Here is a 22,475-nt window from a genome sequence, read left to right on the forward strand (position 1 = left end):
AAACCCTGAGCAAATGCAAAGGAAAAAAAAAAAGAGGCAATATTAACTCCAGGAAAAAACAAAAGTGCAGACAAGAAAGAACATCATAGCACACAACTTGCCTTAACATGAACAATATTTACCTAGTTATAATAATATAACCACCACAGATAAATCAACGCAACAGATTGTGACCTAATGTAATGAGAGAATGGAGGAAGGGGAAGTGCTTTGAATGGGTTGTTAGTAAAAGAGAGCTAAATTCTCATCAGTATGTCAATCGATAATGTCTTAAAACTAATATATCAACAAATAGCAAGGCAAACATTATTTAGACCTAGTGAAAAAGAACAGAAGAAATAACAGAAGAAAACAAGGTGAAAAAGAGGTGGTTTTGTTTGTTTTGTTTTTTTGTCTAGTTTTTTTTTTTTTTGAGATGGAGTCTTACTCACTCTGTCGCCCAGGATGGAGTACAGTGGCACGATTTCGGCTCACTGCAACCTCCACCTCCCAGGTTCAAGCGATTCTCCTGCCTCAGCCTCCCGAGTAGTTGGGATTACAGGTATGCTCCATGTCTGGCTAATTTTTGTATATTTAGTAGAGATGGGGTTTCACTATGTTGGCCAGGCTGGTCTCAAACTCCTGACCTTAAGTGATTCACCTGCCTGGGCCTCCCAAAGTGCTGGGATTATAGGTGTGAGCCACTGCACTTGGCCTGAAGAAGAGTTTGAAGTGACTGCCTCTGGGTATCAGGACTAAGGGATGATGATGGCTGGGTTGAGGAGCGATGTTTTTCTTACAAGCCTATTTTACTTTCTTATTTTTAATTTTTTAATTAAAAAATATAATAGAGATGGGGTTTTGTCATGTTGCCCAGTCTGGTCTTGAATTCCTGGACTCAAGCGATCCACCTGCCTTGGCCTCCCAAAGTGCTGGAATTACGGACATGAGCCACCATGCCTGGTGTATTTTGCTCCTTTGCATGACTCATGCATTACTTTGATAAAAAATAAAACTAACTAAAAAAAAAAAAACAAAACACATGTCAGTCATTGGAAATATGGATAATGCATTTAAGTATGAAGAACAAAATAGTTATCTTCAGTCTTTGCACACACACCACGTTCCATCTTTTGCAATGCTTGTGAGTCAGCTCACCCCTTCCTAAACTGAAACTGCTGACTGTGTACCTGGCTCTTCATGGATATCACCTTGATTAATCTTCACAGAAGCTCAATTAGGTGGTTTTATTACTCCCATTTTATGGATGAGAAGGTAGGATCAGAGCGTTCAATAATGGAGTGAGATCTCACAGCCAATAAGTGGAAGAGCAGAGATTCCTACTCAGCCTCCCTGAACTCCACATCATCTGATCTTAATTAAACTAGCAATCATCCCAGCTAACGTTTATTAAGCATAGCATCTAATCGAACCAATTATATTCCTTGCTTCCCGAGCTCCAAATCTTCCTCTTTATTACTCTGTGTCTGTGTGTGTGTGTGTGTGTGTGTGTGTGTGTGTGTGGAGAGACAGGGCCTCACTATGCTCTGGAATTACAGATGTGAGCCACCGTGCCCAGCCTCTTTATTAATTTAAGCCATCATTTTGCTGGAACTTATACTCGAATAGCTGCCTCTGAAAAGGCATATGGAGTTGCTATTTGCCAGATATTGTGCTAAATGCTCCATGTGGATTATCTCATTAAATACACAAAACAACACTATGAGGTAAATACTCCTACCCTCCTCATTTTATAGAAGAGGAAACTGAGGCACTCACAGAGAGTTCCAGCAACTTGCCACATGTCTGTCTCATCTCTGTATCCCCAGGAGAACTTAGCATGGAGCTATACTCTTAGTAGGTGTTCAATATATATATTTGTAGAGTGGATAAATACAAATAAATATCAAATCTTGAATAAAATAAACATTAAGATTCCCATTGCTTCAAACCCAGGGAGTCCTCTGGAAATGAGCTGTCTTTGGGGGGCAGAAACCTCTTTTTGCCAAGAGCTGCCCCAGTGCAAAAGCTCTGCAACCAGGAGGAGATAAACAGTCAGTTAGATAAATGCATCTCTGGTTAATTGATTTGCCTGCATGATTGGAGTGAATGGCTTGATATGCAGGGTTTAATTATTCCAATGAAACCTCCACTTAATTGAAAGGGCTTCTAGCAAAAAAAGGGAAAGAGATTATTTAAAAGGACAATCTACTGCCCATGAGAAAGGACTGAGGAGACATGGATACATGCCCGGACTCCAGCTATACTCAGTGTTTACAGCCCTGAAATGAAAGCTTGATGGAAAAGAGCCAGAATCATCCCTTCATGTACCACCTGCCCCATCCCCTTCATTCCTACAAAGAGGGCACTTGCAGAAGCAGCTAGAAAATTCCCCCTGCAAGACGATTCCCTGGTATCCCAGTTAACTTTTTAACCTCTGTCTATCTCAGCTCATTCAACCAAAATTCTGAGATGATATTATTTCCCATCAATTAACATGTGTTGAACAATCAGCAGAGCTTCACTGGTACATATTTTGAAAGTAGCAATTATTTTAAATTTGCTGTGGTGTGGCAGGCATTGCCAGCTGCTGGCCCAATAGCCATTCTCTCTTACTTATTAACAGATCACCAATTTTGTCTGGGGGCATTACTGTACCCATCCAAAAACCTGTATTTCCAGCATCCCTTGCAGCTAGGTGGCTATTTGACACCACTCTGGCCAGTGAGATGTAGGTGGAAGTTTCTGGATGAGACATACAGGAAGGCTCTTTAAAAGGAGGCAGATTTCAGATGAGAAGAGCCCTTTACTTGTTCTTCTCTTCCTACCTGGAATGTGGGTGTGATGCCTGGAGGCATAGCAGCTATTTTGTGACCATGAAGATAAGGCCATGCTCTAAGGATGACTGACTAGGATGCTACAAGAACCTCAGGTCATTGATGGCAGCTCTGGACAGCTAACCTTTGAGTTCTTGGTCCATAAGAAGAGTAAAATCCCTAGCAGGCAGAAAATCTGATTCAGTTTCTATTATTTGCAGCTGCAAACAGTCCTAACAGATACAAGTGCCACACACAACCCACACTTTCTAAGTCATATTGGTCCTGGCCACAGATCTCTGAGCACTGAAATCAGAGCAACTCTCTTATCGATCTATTCCTTCCCATTCCTTTCTCCTAGAGACAAAACCAGAGTTGGCAAGTGGTCAACAAGAACTAAGTATTTAATACCATCCATGTCTAAAGTGCTGCGGCAGACAGACACAAATGGTGCGGCTCTGAGGGGTGAGCAGTACCACGAGGAGATAAGGATCGCCCAGGAAATTGTAACTCAGGGACGACACCCTCAGCCATTGGTTTAGCCATTCCCAGCTTTCAGCGTGTAAGCAGGACGATTTATCTCACCTGCCTGCTGTGGCACTTTGAATCCCCAGAACGCCCCTCACTGTGCAGTCAATGCCGTCACTTCTCCAGCCTCTGCCTTATCCCCTGGGCTGCATCTCCCCCCGCATCAGCTCTCACTCTTCCGTATACACCCAACCTCCTCCCCATGTCACGTCACAGCCGAGCTTCCTGGTCACCGTCCCCGGCAAGGCCTAGCCCCTCAATCCAGAGCACTGCCCGCCACCCCAAGCATCCCCTTGGGCACCAGCCTGCCTCTAATATTCACACCTGAAGCTCCCCAAGGGGCAACATCATTTTTAGCTGACTCAGGCAAAGGGCCAATGGTTCCTGAAGATGAAAATGTCTCATCTTGATAGCTTTTTAGGAAAGGCGAGAGCATCAGTAGGAAGTTAGAAGGGGCTCGTGTGCCCTGAACCCAGAGACCAAGGGCACCACCACACATCATCCCCCAGCCCCCCGGAATAAATCCACGCTTATTCTGCAGTGGCTTCAGATCTGTACCAAGACCATGAAATGTGGAAGGGCACACACCCCTTGTATTCCCAAAGGACACTGCTTCCTGGGTCTCCTTTTTTCTAACATCACTGCAGAAAAGCTTTTGATAGAAGCCCAATTAGGAGTGACAGATTTAAATTGTTCTGAAATGCACATCAATTCATCACGTCTACTTTTTATGAGCATTGGCCCCATCTGGATTTCAGGTCTGTGCACAGGGCTGATTGACAGCTCTGATGGCCACCAGGAACCATGACGGGACCACTCAGCCAGACCCAAATCCCAGAGTGAGGTCACCCTCTTGGACTCCTGTCAAGTCAGGCTTGCTATAGGACTGGCTGGGGGGAAACCCTGGCCTTGATAATGAAATACGCTTCTCTCCTGCTGTTGCCTTTGAAGCCTGGTCAGCAAATCTGCCCTCCCCACAGGAGACTGATAAGCAGTTGCGACCACCAGCTGATTCCAATTCAAGACCTCTCTGTGCTTTCAAGGATGGGCTCTTGGCTTCACCTGTGCACTGGATGGAATTTGTTTCATTGCTGTGTTCTTCAGTGTCCTGGCTGTCATTTTATTGTCTGGGTTGGAAGCAACTCGGGGAGCCCATTGTCCCTCTTTGGGTTCTCCATGTCAGTGTCATGACTTGTTTGGGCCATGCTATCCAGTGTGGAGTAGGTTTTTAATAAATATTTGCTGAATTGAGTGCTCTGAAATTTTATGATAAAAACATTCCATGGTCACAGAATTACATTCAGTATCAGTCCACCAAGAAGAATGCAGTGAGCTTAAGTGCTGTGATGGGCCCGGACGGCCACTCTGCAGTTTCGTCTAACTGCTCCAGCGGAGTGAAGACCCTCCCTTCATGTCACCTGTGTGCTGGGCACAGAACAAAATTCTGTACCACGTCTTTTTTAAATTTTTAATTGTTTTTACAGATGGGGTCTTGCTCTGTTATCCAGGCTGGAGTGCAGTGGCATGATCATAGCTCACTGCAGCCTCCAACTCCTGGGCTCAAGTGATCCTCCCAGCATCGCCTCCCAGAGCACTGGTATTACAGGGGCACACCACCACCCCTGGATAACTTTGTTTTTTAAGAGATGGAGGTCTCCCTATGTTGCCCAGGCTGGTCTTGAACTCCTGGCTTCAAGGAATCCTCCTGCCTCGGCCTCCCAAAGTGCTGGGATTTCAGGCATGAGGCAGCCTTCTGGGCCCAGTTTGTGCTTCTTACCCTCTTTTGCCCTTGCTGGTTCCTACACCTGTTGTGAATTCCCTGGAGGAGGCCTCATGTGTACCCATCGGCGCCTTTCCAGCACGGCGCCTGGCCCTCCTTTGTAGAGTGACTGAATAAACAAGTCTTCTTCCAGCGTTTAGCAAGGAGACTTGACACAAAAGCAACGGCAAGGTGGGATACAGAGCCTGTGTTTTTGTGCATCCATTAAATTCGGGAGGAGGAGAGGTGGGAGGAAATTGTGTTACTCTTTGGTTTTGGGAATTCAAGAGACAGTTTGGAAGGCGCAAAATCAGACACGGGACAGGCACTGCCGCAGACTTGGCCATTAGCAAGCAAAACCCTGCCCCTGGGAGCCCTTGGGGCTGGCATGTGAATGTGTGGGGTGGGTCCAGCGCCCCGAGAATCTTCTCAATGAGAGTTGGGCCCTTGAGTTTTATAGAAAAGGTCACCAGGATCATCAAATGAGTCCCACTCGGAGAGTGGCCAAGAACCAGAGGTGGAAGAGTCTGTGGGAGTCACAGTCAGACCTTACATCTTCCTCATTATCTTCTCATCTCACTCGGCTGGCACTAGAACCCCCAAGGAGCCTGCGACAGGGTTAGGCCAGGCCGAGCCGGATGCTTTTGGATGTCAACCCCGGGTAAGTCCGCAAAGCATGGTAATGAGGATATTCCAGAGAGACTGCGAGGGGTCCCACTCACTCACTCACTTGCACATTCTGACTCGCGCATTCACTCCCACTCACTAGTTCCCTCATTCATTCACTCATTCATTTACTCACTCACCCATCCACTCACTCACTCATTCATTTACTGATCCACTCGCTCACTCACCCATGCACTCATTCACTCACTCATTCATCCACTCACACATCCACTTGCTTGCACATTTACTCACTCATTCACTCACTCATCCACTCATTCACTCACTCACTAACTCATTTACTCGCTCATCCACTCACTCATTCACTCACACATCCATTCACTCATTCATCCATTCACTCATTCATCCATTCACTCACTGACTCACTCATCCATTCACTCACTCACTCACTCATTCACTCACTCACTCACTCATTCACTCACTCATTCACCCACTCACTCACTTGTCCATTCACTCATGCATCTACTCACTTATCCACTGACTCATGCATTCACTCACCCATTCACTCATTCACTCACTCACTCATCCACTCACTCATCCATTCACTCACTCTCATTCATTCACTCACTCATCCACTCATTCACTCATGCATTCACTCATTCACTCACTCATTCACTCACTCACCCATTCACTCACTCATCCACTCATTCATTCACTCACTTATCCATTCGCTGATTCACTCACTCTTGCACTCACTCATGCATTCACTCATCCATTTGCTCACTCATTCATCCCTCACTCACTCATTCTCTCACTCACACATTCACTCACTCATTCATTCACTCAATCATTTACTCATTAATCCACACACTCACTCATCCATTCACTCAATCACTCATCCATTCATTCATTCACTCATCTGCTCATTCATTAATTCATTTACTCATTCATTCATTTGCTCACTCACTCACTGACTCACTCACTAGATTCAAAAAGCATTCCTAGATGCAGAAGGCAAAAAAATGGAAGAAACTTTGACTGTGAGAAGATTTGGGGAACGAAAAATGGTAAGTAAGAATATGCCACACATGACAAATACAGGAGGTTCAGAGCTGAGAAAAAGAGGCAGGGAAAGAGAAACTCGGAAGAAAGATGGTGAAAACGGCCCCCAGACTCATTGGAAGAAGAAAGAAGTGGCAAGAAAGACTGGGGCTGAGGAGCAGTGAGAAGGAGATTGGAGGAAAGAAGGCAACCTGGATCCCAGCCCAGTCTGGACTGCATTTTAAAGTCAAGCATTAGCTCAGAGAATGCAAATCAGAACTACAGCAGAGTGATTTACCAAGGGAATGCAGCGTGATCACTCGGGTCACTACCTGCAGCTCAAATGAAGTTATCTCCAGGGCCCAGAGCTGGCCCTGGCCGCATCACAAGCTTCCTTTGAGAGTCAGCAGGCAGCGGGACACACACCAGGCACCCGCCGCTGCCTTCTGCATTTATAAGACACTCAGGAAATACACTTAGAATCGACGCAGTGATCAATTTAAAATGCATTTCTAGTTGTGGGGCCATCTATTTTATGAAATACCCTGCAAACGGATAAATGCAGCAATGCTTCGAAACACATGCCCAGGTGTTTGAAAGTACCTTTGCCAACTTTTTCCATCAGCTAGAAGCTTGGTATTTTTTTTTAAAACGCAGATTTCAGGTTTTCTTCCATCGTGACAGGGATGTGGTGGTGGAGGCTTCTGCCTCTAGCTTTCTAATCCTCCCATTCTCATCCCAGGATCCACCAAGAGGTGCAGTCAGGGCAAGTCGCCTCAACCACAGCAGAAGAGCCCAGGGTGGGGTTTGCATGTCTTTCCCTGGAGCTTCACAGGGCTCCCAGCTCTTCCTTCTAGAAAGGTCTTCAGGTCTGGTCAGCCCAAGTTTCAGGAAGCAGCTTTTTTTTTTTTTTTTTTTTTTTTTGGCATGGTGGCTCATGCCTGTAATCTCAGCACTCTGGGAGGCCGAGGCGGGCGGATCACCTGAGGTCAGGAGTTCATGACCAGCCTGGCTAACATGGTGAAACCCCATTTCTACTAAAAATGCAAAATACTAGCTGGGCATGGTGGCAGGTGCCTGTAATCCCAGCTACTAGGGAGGCCGAGGCAGAATTGCTTGAACCCGAGAGGTGGAGGTTGCAGTGAGCCGAAATTGTACCATTGCACTCCAGCTCGGGCAACAAGAGCGAAACTCCTTTTCCAAAAAAAAAGACACTTTAAATTTTGTGTGTGTGTGTGTGTGTGGCAGGGTCTTACTCTGCCACCCAGGCTGGAGTGCAGTGGTGCAATCAGAGCTCACTGCAGCCTTGACCTCCTGGGCCCAAGTCATCCTCCCACCTCAAGCCTCCCCCAGGAGCTGGGACTGCAGATGTACACCACCACACCCAGCTACTTCTTAAATTTTTGTATTTTAAAGATGGGGGTCTTACTACGTTGTCCAGGTTGGTGTTGAACTCCTGGTCTCAAGCCTCAGCTTCCCCAAATGCTGGGATTGCAGGCATGAGCCACCATGCCCTGCCAGATCTGGGTTTTATTTAGGTCTTGGACTTCCTTATTTTAACCCAAGGTGTTCAAGGCTTGAGGTCAACATGCACTTTCTCATCTATCAGGCTCAGTGGGCAGATTTCCAGGCAGCAGAAGAAAAAGAAGTGGGGTGGTTTTTGAGGGCTAGGCTTGAGTGACTTTGTTAAAATGAGAGTCTCTGAGGATGCCTTCTGTTGTAGATTTAGAGACTTGGGTGGCCAGGGTTCCACAGGCTGGGAACCCACAAATAAGGAAGCCATAACTCCTGCACTCGGGAGGTTCAAATATTGTATGTTGTACTTGTTGGTGTGAAGTGACATTGTTCCCTCCAAAAAGGGGTGTAGAGGAAAGGATTGCAGGAATTCTAATCAAACAAAAAGGAAGTCAAACAAACAAACAAACAAACAAAAAAACCAAAATCTTTGCATAAAGAGATAAAAACGGCAGTTCCCCTCTGTGTTCTAGTAGGAAGGATGTGGTCCTGCAGTTAGAGAGCCCTGGGTTTAAACTTCAGTTCTGCCATTTGTTGCTGTGTGGCCTGGGGCATGTTACTTACCCTCTCTGAGCCCCCTTTTATTGGATGAGTAGCACTAACATCTTTCTTTTTTTTTTTTTTTTTTTTTTTTTTGAGATGGAGTCTGGTTCTGTCGCCCAGGCTGGAGTGCAGTGGCACTATCTTGGTTTATTGTAACCTCTTCCTCCTGAGCTCAAGTGATCCTCCCACTTCAGCCTCTGGAGTAGCTGGGATGACAGGCATGTGCCACTGTGCCTGGCTATTTATTTATTTATTTATTTATTTATTTTTGTATTTTTCGTAGAGAATGGGTTTCGCCATGATGGCCAGGCTGGTCTTGAACTCTTGGCTGCAAGTGATCCACTGGCCTCAGCCTCCTAAAGTGCTGGGATTCCAGGCATGAGCCACCGCTCCTGGCCACGAGTAGCACTAACATCTTAAGGCTACTGTGGCACGTACAGTGGACAATGCTACTTAGCTACTCAGCCCACCCCTGTCAGAAGCTAGCAGCAAACTCAGGATAGAAACAAGAAGTTACAACCTACTCTTCCTGTCAATTACCTCCATTCCAAGCAGAATTTAGAGAAAAAGTTCAAAGATTTACCCTCAGACCTTCTGTCTGGGCTTCCGATTGGAAACTCATCCAGCCGGTGGTGTTGGCATCTTTCTGTGTCTTCCAGGTTCCTCTGGGCAGGGACACACCTCATATTTCCTTGTATACCCTGGCTTAGCAAGTGTCTTCTATAAATCGGCATTTCATACTCATCAAGTGATTGGTGTCCAGCGGCCAAACGCTGGCTTTCTTTCAGTCATTACAGCTTCTTCTCTTCAGCTGATCAGTCCTCTACCTCCCCACGTGTGGGGAGAGCTTTCACCGTGACTGCTTCCCGGTGCCTGCTGTTCCCACCTAGATGGTTCCGCTGTGCCTGCAGTTTGGAGGTACGTGCCAATCCATCTTGCACTCCCTATCACTTATGGGTTAGAAGCCTAGCATAGATGGCCCTCTGATTTCTAACCTGCAGGGTGCAAACTGTCTTTACCCGGTGAAATGCCGACAGGCCAGCTGGCCGTATGTCCCACCAGGAGAGCTCTTCATTTGCCAGTGTCCCCAAACATCAGTGTTATGGCAGCAACAAACATATCTGCCACCTGCTCCCACCCTGGGCAATTTCCAGACTCCGAAGGGCCTTCTTCACCATCAAAGCCAGTCTATTCTACTGGGCACCATGGCTCGTGCTTGTAATCCCAGCACTTTGGGAGGCTGAGGCGGGAGGATTGCTTGAGCCCAGGAGTTCAAGACCAGCTTGGGCAACATAGTGAGGCCCTATCTCTACAAAAAAAATAAAAAAATTAGCTGGGTGTGGTGGCATGTGCCTGTAGTTCTAGCTATTTGGGAGGCTGAGGCAGGAGGATCACTTGAGACTGGGAGTTTGAGACCAGTCTGGGCAACATAGTGAGACCTTGTCTCTACAAAAAAAAAAAAAAAAGTAGGCAGGCATGGTGGTATGCACCTGTGGTCTCAGCTACTCAGGAGACTGAGGTGGGAGGATCACTTGTGTCCAGGAGGTGGAGGCTGCAGTGAGCCGTGATTGCATCACTAGACTTCAGCCTGGGTGACAGAGCCAGATCCTGTCTCAAAAACAAGAAAGTCCATTCTGTCCACCGGGGTGTTTCTGGAGTTCAGTCATGTTTGTGGGATATTGATAACCCCATACCAGTCATCATTTTTTGGGATGATACTCGTCACTCTCTCATTGTGTAAGGGAATGAAGGGTGTATGGTAACTTCTTTACCAGTTGACCTTCAGAGGACACATTCCCGGACAACCAGGGTACAATATCTCTGTGCAGTGGGTGTCTGCACGCAGTGGGCACTCAGTCAACCTGAGAGCAGGACGACAGAATGTCTCAGTAACCAAACCCACTTGCTAGACATGCAGGCGGACATTGACAGCCTCGGAGGGGAGACCGCCATGGTGCAGGAGAGCTGGGAAGCCCCCATCTCATGTTTTAGACGGTCATGCTTGGGCAGTCTGTGACCTCACCAGGATTACTCTAGGCTGTGGCTGGGCTTCCGGGAAGGAAAATGAATAATTAAGACGCTGGAGATGGAAAACTTCAGAACACAATAGAGATTTTTAGTCTTAACCAGACAGGAAAATAAGTGTCTCAGGCTAGGTACAGTGGCTCACACCTCTAATCCCAGCACTTTGGGAGGCCAAGGCGGGTGGATAGCTTGAGTCCAGGAGTTTGAGACCAGCCTGAGCAGCACAGGGAGACCCTGTCTCTTCCAAAAATACAAAAACAAGTTGGGTGTGGTGGTGCACACCTGTAGTCCCAGCTACTTGAGGAGGCTGAGGCGGGAGGATCGCTTGAGCCCGGGTGGTTAAAGCTGCAGCAAACCATGATTGCACCACTGCACTCCAGCCTCGGTGACAGAGCAAGATCTTGTCTCAATAAAATACAATAAAAATACAATAAAAGCAGCTTCTCAATATTGAAGCACATTTGCCCATTCCGGAAAGGGTTCTCGAGAGACCTCCAAAGAGTAGCCCCACCACCTCTCAATCCCCAGGAACTGACGACCCAGTGGGGCCGGTTCCAGATTCCTGGTTTGTCTGATTTCGCCTTTTACTACGTGTCTTTTGTTTTTGATTTTTTGTTGAGATGAAGTTCGCCCAAGCTGCAATGCAGTGGCGCCATCTCGGTTCACTGTAACCTCTGCCTCCTGGGTTCAAGTGATTCTCCTGCCTCAGCCTCCTGAGTAGCTGGGATTACAGGTGCACGCCACCACGCCCAGCTAATTTTTGTATTTTTAGTAGAGACAGGGTTTCACCATGTTGGCCAGGCTGGTCTTGAACTCCTGACCTCAAGTGATCCACCTGCCTTGGCCTCCCAAAGTGCTGGGATTATAGGCGTGAGCCACCACGCCCGGCCTCTGCTGTGTGTCTTATGGTAACATCACCATTTACAGGAGGCATTTCTAGAAGAATAAAGCATGAAGCCTATATCCGGCGCTCTTATTATTACAATTATTATAACAATGAGTGTCTCCATCTGAGGTTAGGCAGGCACAGAAATGGAATTCAAACCAGTCGGATTTCCTATCTCGGAGAATTCTGCCAAAGAGATGCCAGGGGAGCCCCTGTGTTAGAGCGCATTAATTGAGCACCACTATGTTGGGAGCAAAATAGGTTTGTGCATCCAATTAAATGTGGGGCATCTGAGAGGGAGAAAGATGGAGAGACAGCAGGATTCAGAAAGGGTCTCTTTACTTATAATTAACTACAAAATAAATAGCTCTCTCATGGAATGGGGCCCTCTCTGTTCCCGCCACCCCTGCAGCCCACGTTTCAATTAGCTCTGTGTTATTCGGGTCCCCTATTACTCCAGATAACTCAGGACTGGCTCTAATTAATTGTTACAATGTACTCAGGAGCAGAGCCAAGCTGCAGCTCGGGAAGGCTGGTTGAAGCTGCTCTTTTCCTCTAACCGGCCTCCTGGAAGGGCTGCTCCTGGCTTGGAGCTCCACCTTCACCAATAAGACAGAGCTGCCCTGTGGGATGATGAGGGAGAGGGGCTGAGATACTTGGAGTCTGCTTTGTTTGCTGCATTTGGTGCTGAGTAAGGTATCCCCTTTTCTCTCTGCCCCGCTCCCTTCTCAGTCCCTGAAGCCCTGAACCCTTCGTGCCAGTGACATTTAAAAAAGACATCAGGCCAGGCGCAGTGGCTCATGCCTGTAATCCCAGAACTTTGGGAGATGGAGATGGGTGTATCACTTGAGGTCAGGAGTTCGAGACCAGCCTGGCCAACACGGTGAAACCCCATCTCTGTTAAAAATAAAAAAAATTAGCCAGGCGTGGTGGCGGGCGCCTGTTGTCCCAGCTACTCGGGAGGCTGAGGCAGGAGAATGGAGTGAACCCAGGAGGCGGAGTTTGCAGTGAGCCGAGATCGTGCCATTGCACTCCAGCCTGGGTGAGAGAGTGAGACTCCGTCTAAAAAAAAAACAAAAAACACCAATAACAAATATTAGCCAGTCGCGGTGGCATGTGCCTGCAATCCCAGTTACCGGGAGGCTGAGGCAGGAGAATCACTTGAACCCAGGAGGCAGAGGTTGCAGTGAGCCGAGATGGCACTACTGCACTCCAGCCTGGGCGACAAGAGCAAAACTCCGTCTCAAACAAACAAACAAACAAACAAGCAAACAAAAACCCCATAGAAATTAGCTGGGCGTTGTGGCGGGCCCCTGTAATCCCAGTTACTTGGGAGGCTGAGGCAGGAGAATCACTTGAACCCGGGAGGCAGAGGTTGTAGTGAGCTGAGATTGCGCCACTGCACTCCATCCTGGGCAGCAGAGTAAAACTGTCTAAAAAAAAAAAAAAAAAAAAAGACATCTTATCCATAGAATGGAATATTATTCATCCATACAAAGGCATGAAGAAGCACTGCTGCTTGCTACGGCACAGATGAGCTCAGTGAAGGAAGCCAGACACAAAACGCCACACATCATAAGATGCCATTTAGATGAAATGCCCAGAATAGGCAAATCCATAGAGACAGAAGGCAGGCTGGCGGGTACCAGGGGCTGTGGGGAGGCAGGGATGGAGAAGGGAGTGAGTGTCAATGAGGACAAGGTTTCCTTTTGTGGTGATGAAAGTGTCTTAGAGCTGGATAGAAGTGGGTGTTGCATAGCATTGTGAATGTACTAGACACCACCAGATTATTGATTTTTAAAATGGTGACTTTTATGTTATATGAATCTTACCTCAATAAATAAATAGAAACAGGCTGGGTGCAGTGGCTCACACCTGTAGTCCCAGCACTTTGGGAGGCTGAGGCAGGAGGATTACTTGAGCCCAGGAGTCTGAGACCAGTCTGGGCAACATAGCAAGACCCCATCTCGGGAAAAAGTAAAAAGATTAGGCAGGCATGTGGGGCACGTCTATAGTCTCAGCTACTCAGGAGACTGAGGCGGGAGGATTGCTTGACCCAGGAGTCTCAGGCTGCAGTGAGCTACGATCGCACCATTGCACTCTAGCCTGGGCGACAGAGAAAGACCCTGTCTCAAAACCAAACTAAACTAAAATAAAAACAGCTACAATTTTTTGAGCCTAGGTGAGCAGGGGCCAGGCCCCAAACCCTCAGTGACTCGAAGCCCCAAACAGCCTGGGCAGAAAGCTACGATCATCTCTGGTGAAGACCTGAGACTTCCCAGTCTGGGGGAGGGGACACCAAGGGATGAGACAGGTTATGGGGAAGCTGGGACTTGAGCCCTGCGGGGAGGCCATGTGCTTGTCATGGGAGACGACAGTTCACGGGGGAATTGCAGGAATGACTTTTTTTATTTTTATTTTTTTTGAGACAGAGTCTCGCTCTGTCACCAGGCTAGAGTGCAGTGGCATGATCTTGGCTCACTACAACCTCTGCCTCCTGGGCTCAAGTGATCCTCCTGCCTCAGCCTCCCGAGTAGCTGGGATTACAGGTTCATGCCACCACGCCCGGCTAATTTTTTTTTGTATTTTTAGTAGAGACAGGGTTTCATCGTGTTGGCCAGGATGGTCTCGATCTCCTGACCTTGTGATCCACCCACTTCGGCCTCCCAAAGTGCTGGGATTACAGGCATAAGCCACCGTGCCCAGCCCTGCATTCTTTTTTTTTTTTTTGAGACAGAGTCTTACTCTGTCGCCAGGCTGGAGTGCAATGGTGCGATCTCGGCTCACTGCAAGTGTAATGGTGTGATCTCGGCTCACTGCAAGCTCCGCCTCCTGGGCTCAAGTGATTCTCCTGCCTCAGCCTCCCGAGTAGCTGGGACTACAGGCACCCGCCACCATGTCCTAATTTTTGTATTTTTAGCAGAGATGGGGTTTCACCATGTTGGCCAGGATGGTCTCGATCTCCTGACCTTGTGATCTGCACTTACAGGACGCTGGGTCAAGGAAAAGACAAGATAGAAGCAGAGGCGGAGAAAGATGGTGAGGTGAGTGGGAGAAGAGGGGACGGCGGGACCGGGGCCTTGTGACAGAAAAGGGAACAAGAAGTCAGGGTTTTACGTTGTACCCACAGGTGCAGAGCTGAGAAAAGGAAAGAGAAATGAAGAACGGCAACTCGGAGGAAGGAGATGGTGGGGGTGGCGCAGGCACCGGGTACAGGGTGAGAAAGTGAGAGGGCGGTCCGGCCAGGGGGTGGGGGTGCTGCAACCATCTCAGGTCACGTTCCTTCTCCTGAGAGCTCCCGGGACTGCAGGCAACTTGTTCAAGAATTTGAGTAATTTCCCGGAGGCCGGCTCACCTGTTTCCAACCCACCAGTGATCTTGAAACTTAAAAATACTCAGATTCACACTTTCCGCCTATCCATGCAAGGTAAGATGAGCCAAACACATCTCGAAATGCACCGATTTTTCTTCTTCTAAGGGGGCAGACTCCTGTGGTGTGCCCCCACCCTCTCTTTTAATGCCTCTATTGTGTAAAAATGTCTTTAAATAAATTTGTCAGGCTTGGAGCCTGGGGTGGCCATTTCTTTTCACTCTCTCTACTATAATCCAAGACCAGCAAACGTGAGACCACGTTTTTCCAATGGCTTATGCCTCCCCCACCCCAGCGGTGACGGAAATACGTTCCCCAGCAACAGCGAGACGACCCTGGGATTCTGCAGGCGCAGACATCCTCTGTACCCTCCCGTCATGTAAGTGCGAGATGACAAATGAGATGCAAACAGGGAAGTCTTTCTTACGTTTGCGCCAAAGGATACAACCCCCAATAACGAAATAAGGCACCCGTCAAAACTGCACCCAGAAACGGTCGATCGGTATGGACGTGAGGCTGTTACGAATGTGTTTCCTTAGCAGCGGAGAGGGGGCGACTGGCTGCTCTCTGATCATTGGTCTCTTCTTCCCTGTATGCAGGGAGCTCTGAAGGAGCCCACTTAGGAAGGCAGGCTTTAAGGTGACAGGACAGTGTTGCAGGTGAGGCTCCACTCGCCAGTCAGTGGCGGCTGGGGGTCACCCCCAAATCTCCGCACCCATGGCTGTTAGAGGGACATTACACAGTGCATGAACTAGAGACACCAAGAGCCTATCATTCTGTTTCACGTTTTAAAGGAGGCCTCTGAGGACCAGCTAACATTTTCAAACCACTTAAGTCAGCGAAGCCCCCAAAAGGCCATAGTCTCCCGTAAGCAAAAGTTACTAAGGGGCTGCCGAGGGTCTTCAAACCCGCAGGACTTAAGAAATTCCCGACGTGTTTCACCAGGAATTGAGGAATCTACTCGGATCCCTTTCAGGGATCCCAGAGGGAGGGGAACTTCCCCTTTGGGGTCCTCAGTCCTACTGTCTCTTTGGGAAGCTCCTTGCCCCATAATCGCCTGGTTTGTCCTCCAGTGTTTGTGGGCAGGGCCTGGGCCTTGGGTGCCCTGGTGGACACCAGCGAGCCACAGGCTCATTTCTTAGCATTTGCAATCTCAAGAGATCCCAGAGGAACCATCTGGAAGGTGCTTGCGGGGTTGACGTTGGGAAACACGAACCCTTCCCAGACCCAGAGAGGGCCAGGCTGCAAGGCCCCACGTTTTGGAAACAGACCCTGTACACATTTCCTCTCCACCCGGCTGGGGCCACGGGCATCTCAGGCCTCGAGGCACACTCTGTACACTGAACCCCACTCCTCGGCCCCTGGCACCGTTCCAGTCAGAAGAAAATAAGACCCAGTGCCACATGACAACGGGAGCATCCTGACCCGTGTGGGTCACCGGGCACGTGTGGAGAGCGTCTGGGAGCTGAATCCACGGAACTCTGTGCAATCCAAGCCACGGCATGAGACGGTCGCCCTAGCACCTGCTGCTGGGATTGCACATCCGGTTTAGGAAATTAGGAGATGCAAAGAGGCGTGCATGAAGCCATGAAAACAAATGGGCATGGACAGGACAAGGGGGCCAGGTGCTGGGGAGAGGGGGTCCCACGGCAGCCGCCCAGGGACAGGGCTTCACCAGTGCTGCACCCGCGGGCCTCAGTCAGGGGACCTGCCCGTTGGGAAACGTACTCACGCGGTGGTGAGCTAGCTGGGTCCTGGGGGTCCCTCGTGTTCCTCTCAAATTCTCTCCTGTTGATTCCCCAGAAAACACCAAGGCTGCGGGAGAGCAGCCACCTCCCCCGGAAGCCCACACTGACGCCCCACTCAGATGCCACCTCTATTTTTAGCAGGGGCAGAAGTTGGGGCTGGGGGGGGGCTGCCTTACTTCCCTCTTTTTTTTTTGTTCTGAGCAGAATCTGTGGGTGACTTTCCACTCATGGGAGCGGGGGAGGCTGGGAGAGCAGAAAGGGACCCATGCCGTGCAGGGCAGGCAGGAATTGCAGGGAACAGGGTGCGTCTGTCATCAGGGCCAGGAGGGCGGTGGGGCGGGGGGACAGGGCGGGAACCCGGCATCGTCAGTCATTGTTCGTACCTCTGCTCTGCTCTCCCCACTGGGCCCCGGGCCACCCCAGACCTCACCCAGGGGACCCCTCTGGCTTCCTCCACAGAGGAGGAAGACTGGCCATCAGGAAGTGCGGAGCCTCGGACATGCCAGGGAACACTCTTCTATGAGCGTGCATCCGTGATACATACCCTTTCCTCCTCTGTCTCTCTGAAGTTTGTTAGTGGGTGTGGAGCCCAAAGTACTTTGGACTCCCCCATCTGCTGCCCCTACCCGGGATCCACTTTGAACCCTAACCCCCTCTGACAACCTGTGTCTTGTCTTTGCATGGCAGGCTGCCTGCAGAGCTCTGACCACTTCATTCCCCTGGGAGGCCCTGTGGTATAGATGCCTGGGGGGGCAGATGGACTGGAACATTGTGTCTTCACCAGGGAATGGGGGCAACCAGAGTTGTGGGAATGAATGGAGGCAATGTGTGAACATCGCCCACCCCAGCGTCCTGTGGAGGCAGGTGACCAATTCCTTCCCCAAAGCTGTCAACATCCCCTCCACTCCTATACAAGCGAACACCAGTTTCTCGGCCATTGCTTCCTGGCCCTGTGCAACAGCACCCAAATCTGCTATCAGAGCCGGCTTCCCCCCTATTTCCCAGCCTATACCGATCGCAAGAATACTCGCTGTTCCCCTTTTCTTCCAGAAAATTGAAGTGCAATCAGTGAGCTGCACGGATCTTCAGTACACAATTCAATGAGTTAGGAAGATGCCCACGCAACTAAATTCAATGAGTTAGGAAGACGACCATGCAACTAAGACCTCAATTGTGATACAGAGTACGGTGGCCGCCACTAAGAAGTTCTCCATGGCCCTTTCCATCCCCCTGTGGCCCCAAAGGCAAACGCTCCTGTGATTTCCATCAGCTTTGCCTTTTCTTGAACCTTAGGAGAATAGAATAATGTGCGGTTCTACTCAGACGTCCCCTCCTTAGGTATCCAGGAAGCTCTGGGCACCGCAGCTGCGTACTCTGCGCGATGCTTAATTTCCTTTGTCAACTTGACTGGGCTAAGGGATGCCCAGATAGCTGGTAAAACATTTCTGAGTGTGTTGGTGAGGCTGTTTCTCAGCCTTTGAATCAGTGGACTGAATCAAGAAGACCCATCCTCCCCAGTGTGGGCGGGTGTCATCCAATCTGCCGAGGACCCCTGAGAGAACAGAAAGTCGGAGGAAGGAAGAATTTGCCCTCTTGACCTGGGGCATCCATCTTCTTTAGGGTCTGGATCCTTTCACGCAGCGTTGTGAGGCCGGGTCAGTCTCGCGTTCCTGTTTGTCACTGGGCAGTGTCCCATCGATGCATGTCCCACATTTTCTTGACTTGTGTTATCTTTCGCTGGACATGTGGGTTGTTTCCTGTTTGACTGGGACCTTCCCGTACAGATCTTCATGTGGACGTGTTGTCATTTCTTTTGAGTAAACACCCTGGAGAAGGACTGTCTAGGGGAGGAAGACATAGTGTCCCCACCCCAGGGCTGCCATGGAGAATTAGGGGAGCAGCAGGGACTGACCCTGATCTCCTCACACCTCTGCTCTCTGATCATTCCAGCACTAGCCTTTCTGGGAAGGCTGGGAAGATCCGTGCAGCTCACTGATTACACCTCAAGTTTTTGGAAGAAAAGAAGGGGAACAGCAAGAATTCTTGCGATGGGTATAGGCTGGGAAATAGGGAGGAAGCAGGCTAAGATAGTAGATTTGGGTGCTGTTGCACAGGGCCGGGACGCAAGGACTGAGAAAGCGGTGTTCACTTGCGTAGGAGCGGAGGGGATGTTGACCTCATCCTTCCCGGCTTAGGCAGGAGAGACAGTGATAATGATATCGGGAGGCTGAAACCCACCAAAGAGTTGGAAGAAAGCTGATTCAATATGGAGTTGGCAATTTCGGGGGGGAAAAGATGTCAGCACCTTCAAAGGTGGGGCCAGACCCCTTGGAGGTAAAAGTCCCTTCCAACTTTGGATTCTGGAACACACCCCATCGGAGAGACCAAAACATGGCTAGTGGAATTCAGGCTTGATTCCCATTTCCCCGTGAGAGGGTGAGAAGGTTCCTACTGGGCTGCTCCAGGGAGCACAGCAAGGATCACCAGCGCCATGGGCAGAAGGAGCTGAGTCCCCCCACGGGCAACACGGAGAAGAGGGGTCACCTGAGGCCACAGAGGAAAGGGACTCCTCGGAGGAGGTGGCAGTAACTAAGTCACACACAAAAAGGAAGTGGCATCTGAGAGCTTCCGGTACGCACGCCAAGGGAGGTGGGAGCCTGAGCTTGTGGGTGAGGGGTGATTTTTTCTAGCATGGCAAGAAACAGAAAATACAAAACAGGTGGTTCTGCCAATAAGTTTGCCCCAGAGGAACCTGGTGACCCTGGAGATGGGGCCGACCTGATATGGACTTAGGGGTTTTGAGGTTTGAGCCCCAGCCTGGACTCTTGAGCCTTAACAAGGGGGCTGGGAGGCAGCCCTCTTTCCTTTTTTTTTTTTGGAGACAGAGTCTCACTTTGTTGCCCAGGCTGGAGTGCAGTGGTACAATCTTGGCTCACTGCAACCTCTGCCTCCTGGGTTCAAGCAATTTCTCCCACCTCAGCCTCCTGAGTAGCTGAGATGACAGGTGTGCACCACCACGCTCAGCTAATTTTTGTATTTTTAGTAGAGATGGGGTTTCACCATGTTGGCCAGGCTGGTCTCAAACTCCCAACCTCAGGTGATCCACCCGCCTCAGCCTCCCAAATGCTGGGATAACAGGCGTGAGCCACCGCGCCTGGCCAGGAGCCCTCTTTCCTAATGCTGCTTCTCCAGTGGAGCCAGGTCTGTCCTTCCGAGGACCCCAAAGCAGTTCAGACCTAGGCCTGTCCAAGCACTCAGGATCCCACCTCCTCCCTGGCACTATTTGTTTTCTTTATCTCCGCCTTGAAGCTGTAGTTCCAAACAGGCAGGCCCTTCACTGCTGATTCAGCTGCCTGAGCCAACACTCATAAAATCCTATTTCAAAAAGGTCCAGTGATTTTATTTTCTGATCATAAATATGAAATTTAATTAGCAGCCTGCTGCTAATGAAGTCGCCGTGGAAGTCAGCCTGGAGAGGCGGAGGGAACGTGAACACCTGCAGGTTAACCCACTGCCGGGTTAACCCTTCCTCTCCTGCTGCCCCTCACTGGGCCCTTTCTAGGGCCACATGGGCCCCGCTGCAGAGGGGCAGCCTCTGGCCTGGAAGGACAAGGAGGGGCTGCTCGTTCAGGCAGAGTTGGATGTGGCTCAGATGTCCCCTCCTTGGGTCTCCAGGAAGCTCTGGGCACAGCAGCTGCGCACTCCATGTGATGGTTAATTTTATGTGTCCACCTGACTGGGCTACGGGATGTCCAGAGAGCTGGTAAAACATCTGGGTGTGGCAGTGAGGATGCTTCTGGAGGAGCTCAGCATTTGAATCAGTACACTGAGTTAAGAAGATCTGCCCTCCCCAGTGTGAGGGGGCGCCATCCAATCTGTCAAGGACCCTGATAGAACCGCCAGTCCCAGGAAGGAAAAATTCTCCTCTTGAGCTGGGACATCTGTCTTCTCCTGCCCTCTGACACTGGAGCTCTTGGTTCTGGGCCTTCGAACTCTGGGACTTACACCATGGACTCCCTTGTTTTCGGACCTTCAAACTCGGACTTTTTTTTTTCCTCTCCTTTTTCTCTCCTTTTTTTCTCTCCTTTTTTTCTCCTTTATCACTATCATATAGTGATATGATATAATGGACTCTGGGGATTCGGGGGAGGAGGGTGGCAGGGGGTGAGTGATACAAGGTTACACATTGGGTAGGGTATATGCTGCTCAGGTGACAGGTGCACCAAAATCTCAAAATTTCCTACTATAGAATTCGTCCATGTAACTAAAAACAACTAGTATCCCAAACGTGATAGAAAATTTTAAAAAATCTTTAAAAAACCCAAACAAGTTAAATATTTAAAAATCAAATAATATTTCATACAAGTTTTTATCGGTGTACTTGAAGTCTTCTTTGGGGACAGGATGCCCAGTGAATCTGACCCTCCACATATCCCACCTCATGGCCAACCTTGTGTAACACCCACTTCCTAATAAATTCAGATCAGTCGTGAGCAGTATGGAAAGGAACAGGTTACTAGTCACGGTGGGAGTATTTCATGGTTATAAAATGGGACAGGCATTTGAAACACCTGTTGGCAGGCATTGCCTGACAGCTAGCTCAGGACAGACCCTGAAGGAAGATGTAATAAATCCATGTGGTAAGCCCTGCCAACACTGCGGCATCTCATCTGATCCGCTTTGTTGTTGGTGGTTTTTTTTTTGAGATGGAGTCTCGCTCTGTTGCCCAGCCTGGAGTGCAGTGGCGCAATCTTGGTCCACTGCAACCTCTGCCTCCCAGGTTCACGTGATTCTCATGCCTCAGCCTCCTGAGCAGCTGGGATTACAGGCACCCACCACCATGCCTGGCTGATTTTTAAAGAACTGAACACTTCAATGAAAATAAAGAGGTGATCGGGGTGGATTAAAGATGATACAATTCTATGCCGTCGATAACAGACACACTTTGAATATAAAGACATAGAGAAGGTAACAGTAAAAAGATGGAAACGCTATTCATAAAAACTGAAATGGCAAAAGATATTAATATCAGAAGAGTAGATTTCAGGAAGAGGTGTATTTCTAGGGATAAAGAGGGACATTTCATAATGAAAATAGAGTCAATTCATCAAGAAGATACAACACTCTTAAATGTGTATGCACCAATTCTAAAGCTTCAAAACATGTGAGGCCAAAAGAAATAAAACTGAAAGGGGACTTGGACAAAATCCACAATGATGGTTGTTGATTTCAACACTCCTTTTTTCACTAATTGTTGGAGCCAATAGATAAAAACGAAGGCTACAGAAGATTTGAATAATACTATCAACCAACCTGACCTAATTGATGTTTATAAAACACTACAGTTAACAGCTGCAGAATACATACTCTTCTTTTTTTTGGAGACTGAGTGTCGCACTGTCACCCGGGCTGGAGTGCAGTGGCACGATCTCAGCTCACTGCAACCTCCGCCTTCCGGGTTCAAGTGATTCTCATGTTTCAGCCTCCTAAGTAGCTGGGATTACAGGTGCCCGCCACCACACCCAGCTAATTTTTTGTATTTTTAGTAGAGACAGGGTTTCACCATGTTGGCCAGGCTGGTCTCGAACTCCTGACCTCATGATTCGCCCGCCTCGGCCTCCCAAAGTCCTGGGATTACAGG

The 22,475-nt window shown here is 49.0% G+C and overlaps 1 protein-coding gene across 4 annotated transcripts in view; it reads right to left on the minus strand.

Annotated features, from left to right (window-relative positions):
* The window catches only part of CARD11 (caspase recruitment domain family member 11), a 140,098-nt gene that overhangs the window by 61,344 nt on the left and 56,279 nt on the right, over positions 1–22,475 (minus strand). The window contains exon 1 of one of the 4 annotated variants that reach the window (XM_050785655.1): positions 16,819–18,776. The exons of 2 other annotated variants lie outside the window; for them this stretch is intronic. The gene's annotated coding sequence lies outside the window, so the exon portion shown is untranslated. Of the gene's footprint in view, positions 1–16,814; positions 18,777–22,475 lie in introns of those variants that run through there. One more of the 4 variants, XM_050785656.1, reaches the window with a different exon arrangement.

The sequence above is a fragment of the Macaca thibetana genome, chromosome 3 (assembly GCF_024542745.1).
Source record: "Macaca thibetana thibetana isolate TM-01 chromosome 3, ASM2454274v1, whole genome shotgun sequence".
Taxonomy (NCBI): Eukaryota; Metazoa; Chordata; class Mammalia; order Primates; family Cercopithecidae; genus Macaca; species Macaca thibetana.